The sequence below is a fragment of the Canis lupus genome, chromosome 24 (assembly GCF_048164855.1).
Source record: "Canis lupus baileyi chromosome 24, mCanLup2.hap1, whole genome shotgun sequence".
NCBI classification, from domain to species: Eukaryota; Metazoa; Chordata; class Mammalia; order Carnivora; family Canidae; genus Canis; species Canis lupus.
The window spans coordinates 2,651,127-2,664,597 of record NC_132861.1 but is presented as its reverse complement, the minus strand read 5'-3'; the positions used below and the strand labels follow the sequence as shown (position 1 = coordinate 2,664,597).

Sequence of the window (13,471 nt, the reverse complement as noted above, 5' to 3'; positions counted from 1 at the left end):
GTATAGGTACTTTACTGGCTGTGCCCAGACTTACATCAGAAGGGCCACAGCAAGGTGTGAGAGTGTGCTTCCAAAGAGTAGCAGATATATCCCCAACAGGAAAGGACTGCTTAATGCACACCATACATTGACACTGTGGCTTGTTCAACTACACAATAAATACCTATTTTTCAAAATGCAATTTTTCCAGCCAGAAAACAAATTTCATTGAACATCATTTAAAATAAATTTTCATTTCATCCATTTAACTGACTTTAAAAGCACTGGCCATAAATTTCATTTAATAGGCAGTTCCATTGGGGAGGACTGTTGGGGCAACTGTCAATTAGGTGTTTCATAAAGAGATGCAAATATCTCATAAAAATGATGGAGGATAGTATTATTGCATTAACCACATCATTCTTGCCACACTGTTACACACCATAGAATAATAATCGACACATTTAGAAGGTGGAAATCATTCTGAATGTGCATTTAAACTGTGTGTAAATGCAAACTGTCTTGAGTCAGTTCTTAACACCTTTGTCAGCCACTTTCAAATCCTCAAGTGCTAAGGAAAATAATTAATAGGTGAGATATCCAATAGAATAGGTTACAGGATACACAGAGATATTTTCCAATATGTGATGTTTTACAGTTATGCCTTTGAAAGCTGGGTTGTCAAATCTATAAAAATACAAAACTGATTTATCCATCCATAAAAACATCCAATGGTGCCCTGCTTCAACCTCCAATTTTTTATTCCCCCAGCATCTAAGGTAAAAGATTTCAAAATGTCAGCAGAATAGCCTGACAAGAGAGAGAGCAGGATATGAAGCTGATGTGGGAGAGTAGGAAGTAGGGGGAGTACAGACTTGTCACTGTGGAGGGTGTCAGTCCCAAAAGGAAAGGGGAAAACAGGAAAGGATATATCCAATAGTTCATTCAAAAATAAGCAGTCAGAAAATTAGAGGCAAAAACTGACAGCCTCCAATTTTAATGCAAATTTATGAGTCATTAATGGAGGAATTGGTTGATAAATACAACTTTATGTGTGCCCCCAATGTTTGGTAGGCTGGGGTTCCTGGTTGAGATGCAGTTGCAGAAGCTATGCCCAATTCAAAAGAAATAGTTTTGTTGGAAGAGGCGGTGGAGTCTCAACACATATCAAGAAGAAATACACCTGTAAAGATATTCTCAAATCTGAGGTGGAGGCATGAGGCATGCATGCTGAAGAAAACAAATGAGACGGATATAGCAATGACAAAAATGTACAAAAATCTCCACTTTATGGGTGGAGGCAGATAATGCACAAATAAGCAAAACACAGTCCAACAGCAAATGAGTTCTAGGAAGAAAAATAAAGTAGGGGATGGGAATAGGAGTACTTGGAGGGAGTCACTGCTGTGGGCTGCATTGTCAGAAGCCTCACTGAGAAGGAAACATTGGAGCAGAGACCTGAAGGCTTTGGGGGAGTGAGTTTCAGCAGTATCTGAGGAATAAGCTGTAGGAACAGCAGGTGCAAAAGTGTGAGGTGAGGGCACATCTGGTACATTTGAGACACAGCAAAGGAGCTGGAATGGCTGGAGCAGAATGGATGCAGGTGATATGGCAAGAGGAGAGGTCAGAAAGGTAATGAGGGACAGTTCAGGAAGGGTCTCATAGGTGGCTGGCAGGACTCTGGCCACTGGAGGACTCTAAACAATGGAATGGCCACCATGTTGAGAAGAGACTGCTAAAGAGAGCAAGGGAAGAAGCAAGGTGACCAATTATGAGGTTAATGCACTAAATCCAGGCAAGAAGGTGAGATCTATGACCAAGGTGGTAGGGTGGAGGTGATGAGAAAAGGCCAGATTCTGAATATGTCTTTAAGGTAGAGTCAATAGGTTTTACTAATGAATTGGGACTAGTGATTGGTAGAGAGAAAAAAGAATAACTCCAAAGTTGTTGGCCTGAGCATTGGAAAGCATGGAATGACCTGTATTGGGGTGATGAAATAGAACTAGCAGGAATCTGGTCTCGATAATGTTAAAGATGACATGCTTAATACATACCTAAATGGAGATTTCATCTAGGTGGTTAGATGCACAATTTGGGAGCTCAGAGAAAAGGCCAGCTGGAGATGTAAATTTAGGAGTTGTGAAGACACAAATGGTTTTTACAGCCATGAGACTGGATGAAGAAAAACCTAGGTAATAACAGAGAAGAGAAGGGGTTTGAGGTTTCAGCCATAGGTGCCTCAATATTTCACAGTCAGGCATGAGGATTAAACAAACAAAAGAGATCCTGAAGGAGTGAGCAGAAAATTGGAAGCAAAACAGGGAAAATGTGGTACCTTGTAAGGCTAGTAAAGAAAGTGCAACAAATTGAAAAATCTTGAATCTAAAACACTGGTGAAGTCATGGGGATAGAATAAGTGGGCTCTAGCCAGTGTAAAGGTTTTAATTAATGGGACTCCTAAAACTGGAGATGGAGAGGCAGAATTCTAAGGAAAAAATACATATGGAAATGTACTGTGTTGAGCCTGTTTATGGCCTTGTACCCATTGAAAGTCTTTGTACCCCAAAGGGTCTTGACCCCAGATTGATGTCCACTGACTGATGTGGTGAAAACTTTTTCCTCTTTCCACCAACTCCCAACAACTCCCCTCACATACCACTGATTCCTCTTTCACAGGAAAATTGAAGCCATAAGAAGCTTTCCATGTACCCACACTACATCTCCCCTGCAATCTGTGTTCTGTCCATGCACCTTGCCTTCTCTTATTATGGTACATGTCCTCACTCCTAGTTGAACACTCTCAAATGAGTCTGTGAAAAAAGAAAACTATATGGAGAGAAAGGGGGAAGAAAATATAGTAAAATGTTAACCATCATTGACTCTAGGTGAAGAGTATATGGGTATTCATTGTGCCATCCTTTCAACTTTGTAAATTTAGATTTTTTTCAAAACAAAATTTTGGGGAAATACAGATCAGCCATATACTATGGTGTATTTTTAAAATTTTATTTCATGCCTTGTGATTATTTCCTAAAATATGTGAGATACTTACATAATTTGAGTAAATTCTGTACTAATCATGATTGTAATGATAGATACAATGAGAAAAAAATGGAGATTTAGGACCCTACAGTAAGAACATTTAAACTATCTTTAATCTAACTATATGTGTACGTTTTTAGTAAAGTGATAGGGTAAATAATAAAATACTCTAAATCATAAAATATGAAAGTCTATGTTATAAGTGGAGTAAAAATTGAGCTCAAGGACAAAGTCGAATGATGCAAATTTTCTAATTGATAAAGAACTTGTTTATGCATATCCAAATTGATAATGATGGATATCAAAAGCTATGATATTAAGATTCCTTCAGAATAATTTAAAAGAGTTTCAAAACTGTAAAAAATATAAATATTTACAATACACTATAATTAAGATCTTGAACTGTTTAAGTTTCTTATGAAAATTGAAATATTTAAAATATGAAAGGGGGTACATAATTTTGAAAAATTATTTTAGAAGATTTGCAAGCAGAAAAGGTTTGAATATCTTTGTTCTAAGTTTAAAAGTTTGGGTATTTGAAAGCAAGGAAATGTCTTATGAGTTTTAGGTAACTTGAAGAGCCTATTGAAATTAGTGTTCACAGATCGAAAGGAAGACCAGTCAGTATAGGAGTGTGCTTTTCTCCAGCCACTTTCACCTGTGTGAATGCAGGCATGGAGGAGGGTAGGATTTAACCAGTACTGGGGTTTTGCCAGACAAATAAAACAGAGGGACAGAGGGAAAAGAGAGCTAATGGTATATTTCACTGAGTGATTATAGTGATTGACCGTAAGCTGAAAAAGGAGGGAACTAAAGAAATGATGGGAATGTGGGACACAAAAATCTGAGATCAGTAGACTATAGGTTCTGGTGAGTTTGAAATATTATTAAAGTCCTGAAAATAGGGATCCCTGGGTGGCGCAGTGGTTTGGCGCCTGCCTTTGGCCCGGGGCACGATCCTGGAGACCCGGGATCGAAACCCACATCGGGCTCCCGGTGCATGGAGCCTGCTTCTCCCTCTGCCTGTGTCTCTGCCTCTCTCTCTCTCTCATGAATAAATAAATAAAATCTTTATTTAAAAAAAAAAGTCCTGAAAATAGAAGGAATGAGCTGCAGATAGTAGGCAGTAGTTTAAGAATGGGATTCTTGAAGTTGAAAATATTGAGGATAAAAAATAATAATAAATTTTTTAAAAAAATAAATAAATAATAAATTTTTTTTTTAAAAAAAAGAAAATATCGAGGATGTGGTAGCAGAATTCCAAAATGACCCCCTGATGACTCATGCCCTTGGATGGTCCCCTTGGTGTGAATGTGGGAAGGACTTATGACTACAGGGATATCACTCTGGTGATTAGGTTATGTTATATGGGACGATTGATTTTGAGAAAGGAAGGTTAGCCTCAGTGGATCTGACCTAATAAGATGAGTTCTTAAAAGGGACAGAGCTTTTGCTGATGAAAGGGACTGGAAGCATGAGAAGGATTCTATGCAAGAAAGATTCCCCTTTGCTGGCTATAAAGATTTAAGGGGCTACGTGTCAAAGAATTCGAGTGGCTCTAGGAATTGACAGTAGCCCTCGCTGACAGCCAACAAGGAAATGGGGATCTCAGCCCTACAACCACACAGGCTTCAAGTGAAAACACAGCCTAGTCAACACTTCTGACCTACAGAACTCTGAACTAATAAAGAGGTATTGTTTTAAGCCACTCAGTTTGTAGTAATTTGTTATACTGCAATAGAAAAGTAATATAGGGGGCATTGGTAATGTCAATTTCTAGGATACGACTAAAGTTGTGAGAGGCTTAGGTTCAGTGGAAGACAGTACACTGGAGAAACTAAGATGCTAGAGCCCTAGGAGTATCCTTTTCTATTTGAAGTCCTCTACAATTATGAAAGAATTAATGTAGAGAAAAGATCAGTGAACCAGGAGCAAAGATCGCTAAAGAAAGAGAGGGGGTGACCTGTGGGAATGCGGTCTTTGGATGACTGCAATCAGGAGGTATGGGCATAGAATACACTGATGGCATAAGATACAGAGCTGTGGGTGAGAAGGTAGGGAGGGGAGATGGGAACAATCTAGAAGAGCAACATGAAGCAAGAAGGATACCACCCCACCTCCACATCTAGTCATGGGAGGACTGTGAGAAAGAGAGACCACTACTAAGGGAGAGGCAAGAGAACTATTGACTTCAGCAAAGTCAGGTCTCAGGTAGAGCAAGAAGGTGAGGGAATTGAAAGAAGTGGTGGAAATATGGAAAGTCTTTCTAACAACCAATCCAGAAGTTCACAGAGCACAGTGGAAAATCACAGAAGTTGTGGAGAACTGGGAGATGGGATCAGAAAAAGGGATGAGAATTCCTAAGGGATGAAAATTAAGCAATGGGAAACAACCTAGGAGCTCTTCCTTTCTGGTGGAACACAAGGGTTGTACTGTACAGTGCTGATAAAAGTGTGAAAGCCAGTGGGGAGGAAGAGTACCCAGAGCACCTGAAACACTGGGGATCCCTCTCCATTCTGGGAATGGAGGTAGGTGACAGGTCATACAGAATGCTCACCATAGGATGTGCACACTCATGAAAGGCAGGTGGCAAGTTTGGTTTTGAGCTTTCTGTAGTCCAAGCAAAGAAGAAAATGTAACTTTTAAATGATGCCCAGAAACCACAAGATAATAACAGAGAAACCCAACTATAATACCTCACCCTAAGAACCAAGAGGAAGTTCTTCCCAGATCTTCTACAGAGGACAAGGGGTGATGGAGTGAACAACATTATCTCAACAACAACAACATCTCAGCAATATTATAGCAGCACATACAGCAGTGAACTCTATATGAGTGTTTTTAAGAATGTTCTTCAATGCAAAGTGATGGTATAATCTTCAGCAATAGGGCTCTTTAAATCTTTAACTTAAACCAAGGAGAGATTTTAGTGTATCAAAGAGATTGAGTTGCATATAATCTAGGAAATCCTTCATAAATGCAGTATCTCTCATTTGCATTTCTTATAAGAATGAAGCAGCAGTGAGTTTGAGGTTATATTTAACAAGTCTCTGTAATAGGGCTCTTCTATATTGAAAGTAAGGGGCGCAACCAATGTCTTGACAGATGACCTCTGCCAAAAGTTGCAGAGCCTACCGAAGACTTGTACCTTATTACCAAATGCAGATGACCTAAAAAGATTTTAATTTGCTTCATTTGCTTCAGTGTAGATCTGTACTTACATACAAATATATGGACAATTGAAGCCATACAGCATAAAACATAGACATAATAATTTTAACTTAAGTAAATGCTTTAAGTACCTATTACAAAATATCCACTTTGGCCCGAAAAAAAAAAAATAGCTATTTAACTCTGAGTGATATAACTCCCTGGTAAAACTTACATTAAAAATGACCTACAAGGGGTCCCTGGGTGGCGCAGCGGTTTGGCGCCTGCCTTTGGCCCAGGGCGCGATCCTGGAGACCCGGGATCGAATCCCACGTCGGGCTCCCGGTGCATGGAGCCTGCTTCTCCCTCTGCCTGTGTCTCTGCCTCTCTCTCTCTCTGTGGGACTATCATAAATAAATTAAAAAATTAAAAAAAAAATGACCTACAAAATATTATGTTGAAGTAGCTGAATATGTGTTTTGTTGTACAGTTTTGTTATTCAATAGGAGTCATTGAAAAATATCTACCAAAATCCAATTAGTTTTAAAATAGTCAACAAACTATCATTCTTTGGGGAAATCATTCTTTGAGGAAATAATTAGATGGCAGGGCCTTTTGCTGTTATGTCTACTCTAACTTATTAAAATAAAGATCATGAGGGGCACCTGGGTGGCTCAGTGGGTTAAGCTCCAACTCTTGGTTTTGGCTCAGGTTATGATCTCATGGGTCATGGGATCAAGCCTTAAGTTGGGGTCTCCGCTCAGCAGGAAGTCTGCTTGAAGATTCTCTCCCTCTTCCCCTCCCCAATGTACTCACACACTTTCTCTCAAATAAATAAATCTTTAAAAAATAAAATAAAGATTGTGGAGTTGTGTTATAGGCAACACGGCCATTCCTGAAATCCATCACAAAAGGGTCCCAGGAAAACATGAGCAGTGGTCAAGATACTCTAAGGGTTCTTGGCATCTGCCAGAAGGGGCACTCTTCTAAAAACAGACAATGGGACAAGTTCCACCTTGCCTGAAAGACAATTTCAACTCTGACCCAATAAAGGAAGAAACAAAAGATAGTTTCAATCAATAGAGACGGACTAAGAAGCTTTAATTGGTCAAAGTGCGGGATATCTTAAAAAGAAGCAAACATATTGTCTTAGAATTTCTAATAAGCAGGAAGAGAAGTCTGGTCATAGGTGGGCATGGGCTTTAAACCTGCAACACTCTATAGGAAGGTCTGACATAGTTTCACGGCCCAGGATTCTATAGTCAGTTGAGAAGGGAAGGCAGGCAAATCAGGTGCATGGTAACAGTTCATATGCATCTACTGTGTTCATGTGCTTTATATGCATGTGATTTTGTTTTATGCTCACAACATGCCTACAGGGAACTAACTCATCAGGGAACTCATCAACACCCTCATTTTCAGAGAAAGTTAGAGCAGCCATGTAACCTGTTAAAAGTTAAAGCTAACAAAGGTCAGTGCCAGGATCAAGATCTTGGTCAGTCTGATTCCAAAGCTGACCCCCTCTCTAGCACTTTCTCAGAAAGACCATCATGTCAAAGCAATGGAAAGGCACCCAGTAACGAAGGTACAGTGGCAATAGCTTAAGAAATGACCGGGAGCTGTCCAAAAAGCTGACAAATTTTTAAGAACTGCTCAAAAGAGTGGAAATAGAACACATGATCAAGGTGGGGGGGAGGGGTGGTACACAGTCTGGAGGGTAAAGCAAGCTCCCCATTGCTGAAGCTAGCTCAACATGCCTGGGAAAAATGGGGGAGAACTCTCAGCCTCTCAATCAGACAGAACATGGCAAAAGGAAATAAATTGACTTCTCAAGGCCAGAGATGCAAGTGAGGGAATGACATAGAGAAAATAAAACTCCTCCACTAGGAGTTTGCATCCATTTTTCTGTCTCTGGCAAAGCCCAGAAATGTTTGTGCTGCCAAATGCTTTCAGCATTATGAAAGTCCTTATTCTGGCTACACACCACCCTACTGATTTTCTTTCTTACAAGATTAGAATTCTCAACAATTGTCTAAACTATATGACCAATTCCCTGGCAGCTCCAATCTATTTATATCTGGGGTAGGAGATTATGGGGTGTGCCTGTGGGTGCATGTGTATTTGCCATGGAAATGCCTGTTTAAAAAATTACTACTAAGATGAGCAGAACACAGATGAAAATTATTACCAGTCCCTCAGGAAGAGAAGTCACATTCTTTTTGCTGTTACTTTGAACGAAGGTGAGGTTTCAGTTTTAATATCTACCTGTTGTCTGCATGCAAAGCTGGTTGCTTGATATCATTGCTTTAATTTTGTTTTGTTTTGATTCCTCTGAGAGATTCAAAGGATCATAGAAAAGTTCATTGTAATTCAGCAATTAGTGAGTCTGCTGCTTTCTTCTTCTCCTGACCAAAAATGCAAGATCATTCTGTCCTGTGAAAGTCATTTTCTGCCGGCATTTTACACATTAATTTGCTGGCATGAAAATCCAGAGGAAAGGAAGAGCAAAATGTCAAAAGTTCCAGCAGATTTTGTGCATGAAGCAGTAGGAAAAAGTGAAAGATGCCTTGCAGGCAACTGCCCATCTTTGATCCAAAAGAGTGTCCCTTCAGTTTTATGTATGAAAACAACAAAAAGGAATAGTTGAAAGGCACATGCTTCTAAACGATATCTCCCTGGGAATTAATCCTCAGAAATACCTCGTTCACCTTGTCACTCCCCTGCTCTCAGATCTCCTTTGCTTCTCCTCTACAGGATGATGTGTGACTCCAAAGCTCTCTATAGTTCGTTTTCAACCTGCATTCCAGGCTTCTTTCTCCTCCTATTTACAGGACTATCCATCTGCTCAAATTGCTTTGTCCAGAAAAAAAGTTCTCATTCCTACTTTTGACACTGTCATCCCAGCCCAGAATCAATGTCAGCTTCCTGGGTCTGTGACCAGTGAAGTCACATGGGACTCACCTAAGGGTGCCTTTGTACTGTTTTGTTAAATCTGTGGGATTACGGAGCAAATGCAACAGGCCTGAGTCCTGACTCCCAAATAGTTCACCTCCGCTCACCCCCTGAGATAGGCTCTAGGCCACATCTCACAACCACTGCCACCTTCACCCATAGCAATGGGCAGAGGTTCTGGGAAAGCATGTGCCCCACAGCATCTCAGGGCATGGCAAAGTGGAGGCTGCCCTGTCCTGGATCCATGGTGCCATTGTACATTTACCCTCTCACCCACCTTGATCCAGGTATGGAAAAGACCCTGAAGCAGAGATAGCAATCCCCTGAGGGTTGCTCACCACCATGAATTGAGGCAGTGGGCCTGGGTGAAAAGAGACTGACTTCCCTGCCTTGCACTGGGACTGCACAAATTCTGTTTTCATTATACACCAGGCCCTCCATGCAAATTCTGTAGCCTGCCCTCCCTGGAATATTAGGGTCTGCATACATTTCTTTCTATCACATTTCATCCTGATAATTTTAGCTCTTTATTTAGACTGTTGAGTTTATTTGGAATCAGAATCATGCCACTACGAATGCTATTCTCATGCCTTTTAAACTACTGATATAAAGGGTAACAGAGCTACAGATAGTGTCTTTAGCACCCACTAGAAACCTCTAGTTGGTTCACTCAAATTTATGAGCTATCTTCATTATCAACTCACTGATCTAAGACTCTGACTATATTGTCACCAGGCCTACATCTGTCCCTCTCGTCCTCAATGAAGATTATTGCCAAATTCAAACTCCTTCTTCTCCCTTCTGCCATTCTCAACCCTCTACAGCTGGATCCATTTACACCTCCCCTCTACAGAGTTCACCTGCACCCCAGTATCTCTGACCAATCACAATTAGAATTATTTGTTAAGGAGAAATTATTCACTGAATACTTGTTTTAAAATGACAAGACAGATTTTATTTAAACTACTGCAGAAGGGGAGAGAGACCCCAGTATAAACCAACCTCAATGTTGCTGGAACAAAAAATGAGAGGCTTTTTAAATGCTGCTGTGTGTCAAAGAAAAGTCTTGAAGGACGTTAAGTGGGGCAGGTTGGTCAATGTGATTAGGCCATCAGCATCTGCTAATTTTGCTAACTGTGCTTATGAAGACAAGCTAGATCAGCTGGTGTCCCTGGATCCCAGCTCCCTTGTGCTCTCACAGGGCATCCTTTCAGTATCCAGAAGCCCAAACCTGAATTCTCTCTTTGTAGCCCATAGAGCCTAGGTTTTTCCTATCTTTCTCAGAAAGTTGTCCTTAGCCATTCACCCAGGGCAACAACAGGTTGGGCAGTAGGAACCTGTGCCTAAAGAGAAACTGTACTACCCCTTACTCTCTGGAAGCTTCTCTATCAGTAGCATCCGGCCCTAGGCATTGCTTTGCCCTGAATAGCAGATCCAGGGCCATATCATTTAACTTTACACCAGCCATGTGGCCCTACATCATTTCTTTTATCCTTCACCATAGTCCCACAAAGGGAAAATGGTGCTCAGAGAGCTTTAGTAATGTAGGTCAAACTACATTTTTACATTGTTCCTGTCACCTGCACTAAGAATAATGAAATTAGAGCTAGAAGAAACAGAAGACCCAGATAGGAGTTCTTCAGGAAATACGATGTGGCCTTAAATGAGTATAAACTACTGGGCTCCCAAAATGACCACAAAAATCATTGAAAAAGTGACCAGAGAACCACATTAGTGGTCTTCAGAATACCCTCGAGAATGAAGGAAATGCAAAAAGGCTAAAGATAGGAAACATTTCCTGATGGTAATAAAAGGGAGAATTGGTTGCATGTAGACATGCAGAGAGCTGCCAATCCATAAGCTTCCTGTTGACTTCCAGGAAATTCCCAAACTGATTATTGACAGATCTAGGTAAGCTCTTAGGAACACACCAGAACTAATATAGGTACCAAAAAAAAAAAAAAAAAAGTCATTGTTTTCCACTTTTTGCTTATTAAACTACTAGATGAAACAAAACTGAGAAGAGTGCCCTAGGTGACAGAATAAGGAGACAATAGGATTCTCAAATATTAAAAGAGAGAAAAATAGAAATCCACTGAACAGCAATAAGTTTAAATTCTTGTTTTGGGGTTGAAATGATTATCTGTAAAAGTATTAAATGAAGAAGACCCGGCTTGATAGAAATTCATATTTTAAAATTTAGGTTTAATTATAACTCACTGCCTTCATGCTAAGCATTCAGCCACAAGTAAAGCAATCACCAAAATGTCTAACTCAACTTTATATCACTTAAATAATTGAAAAAAAAAAAAAGTAAGTCAGATTCCCAACATGCTAGGCAACATAACCTCTAAAGTAATAGGAGGTGAGCAGACCCAGGGTGACATTTGTGAAGAAGGACATTGACAACTTGAAAATGTTATATAGTCTAGAGTATGTACATCTAGAAATAAATATATATATGAGACAGCCTGACAAAAGCTAATAGAATTTTTTCTAAATCCTAATGTAGATGTTTTGGCTGAAATTGGAAGAAGTTTACCTTAATGAATACAGAAATTTTATTAATTTATTGGCTCAAGAACCCAGGAATGATGGAGGAGGAGGAAGGGATAATTGGCAAATTTCCAAAGCCGGAGACTTCATGCTTCCAAGACATTCTCTCTCTATGTCTTCTTCCTTTCACTGGGGCTCTGCTCCAGTTCATTGTTACTATCCTCTACTGCAGATCCGCATTCTCAATGTGCTCCCACTAGCAGGGTGGGAGGGAGGAGTTAGAGAGAGTGAAGGGGCAATGGACCAAGGAGGTGGCAATTGGAAAGAAGTGGTTGCAATCAGAGGTCCCCCTAAAACCATTTGACTGAAATAAGGAAGGAACAGAACACTGAGAGTAGGAAAATAAGGAGATGCTATTTCCTTCTAGGAGAAGGGAAAAATGATGCTATGCAGACTAAAACACAGGCCTTCCCCTCCCAGTGGTGAATGAGTAGTTTCTAGCACCTTCCATAGATGCTATAGCCACATTTTATTTTAAATAGATACAAGAGGGTGAACATATTCACAAATATGAATTTTGCTTTATGCCATAGGTTACTTAATAGTCCTTTGCAAGTGAGTTTTTTTTTTTTTTTGCAAGTGAGTTTTTAAATGAATTTTTTGAGACATAACTTATATAAAGTAAAATGTATTCAGCTTGGTAGTGTTCAGTTTAAAGAACTTTGATAAACTTATAAACCTACATGACCACCACCAAATCCAAAATATAGAACATTTCTATCTCCACGAAAAGTGCCACAGTATAAAGCTGCAATCAATTGAACAATCCCACACTCTCTCCCCGAAATCTAGGCAAATACTGATCTGGGTTTGTCATTATAGATTAGATTGGCCATTTCTAGAACTTCAGGCATATGAAATCATATGGGATATATTCCATTGTGTCTGCTTCTTTCACTCAGCAAAACATTTTTAAAATTCATGTGTGTTATGCATATTAGTAATTCATCCTTTTTACTGCTGAATAATAGTCTGTTATATGGATATACCACAATTTGTTATCCATTTACCAGTTGACAGACATCTGGGTTGTTTCCATAAATAGTTGTTTTTAGTAAAGCTGCCATGAATATTTGCTGCGGGTTGAATTGTATCCCCTAGAAGATATACTGATGTCCTAAACGTGATACCTGTGAATGTACCCTTATTTGAAAATAGGGTCTTTGCAGATGTTATCAAGTTAAAATGATGTCATTGGGGTGGGCCCTAATCCCATATGGGTGTCTTTATAGGAAAGAAGAGATCTAGACACAAGATCAGGGCATGGCAAAGTGGAGGCTGCCCTGTCCTGGATTATGTGGAGAAAGCCACATAATGACAGAGGCAGAGTTGAAGTAATGCATTTACAAGCAGAAAATTGCCAAGGACTGCTGGTAACACCAGAAGCTGAGAGAAAACTTCATGGATCAGATTCTTTCCTAGAGCCTTCAGAGAGAGCATGGTGCTGTCAAAACCTTGATTTTGGATTTCTAGGCTTTAAAACTATGAAAGAATAAATGTCTGTTGCTTAAAGTCACCTAGTTTGTGGTAATTTGTTTGTTTGTTTGTTTTTAATTTATTTTTTATTGGTGTTCAATTTGCCAACATATAGAATAACACTCAGTGCTCATCCCGTCAAGTGCCCCCCTCAGTGCCCGTCACCCAGTCCCCCCCATCCCCCGCCCTCCTCCCCTTCCACCACCCCTGGTTTGTTTCCCAGAGTTAGGAGTCTTTATGTTCTGTCTCCCTTTCTGATATTTCCCACACATTTCTTCTCCCTTCCCTTATATTCCCTTCCACTATTATTTATATT

General features: G+C 39.9%; 1 long non-coding RNA gene across 1 annotated transcript; it reads left to right on the top strand.

Moving 5' to 3' along the window:
• Positions 1–8,255: 8,255 nt before the first annotated feature.
• LOC140616392 (uncharacterized) lies at positions 8,256–13,195 on the top strand. Its single transcript, XR_012016887.1, has 2 exons — positions 8,256–8,411; positions 12,912–13,195. It is a non-coding gene; the product is annotated as an uncharacterized lncRNA (long non-coding RNA).
• Positions 13,196–13,471: the final 276 nt, after the last annotated feature.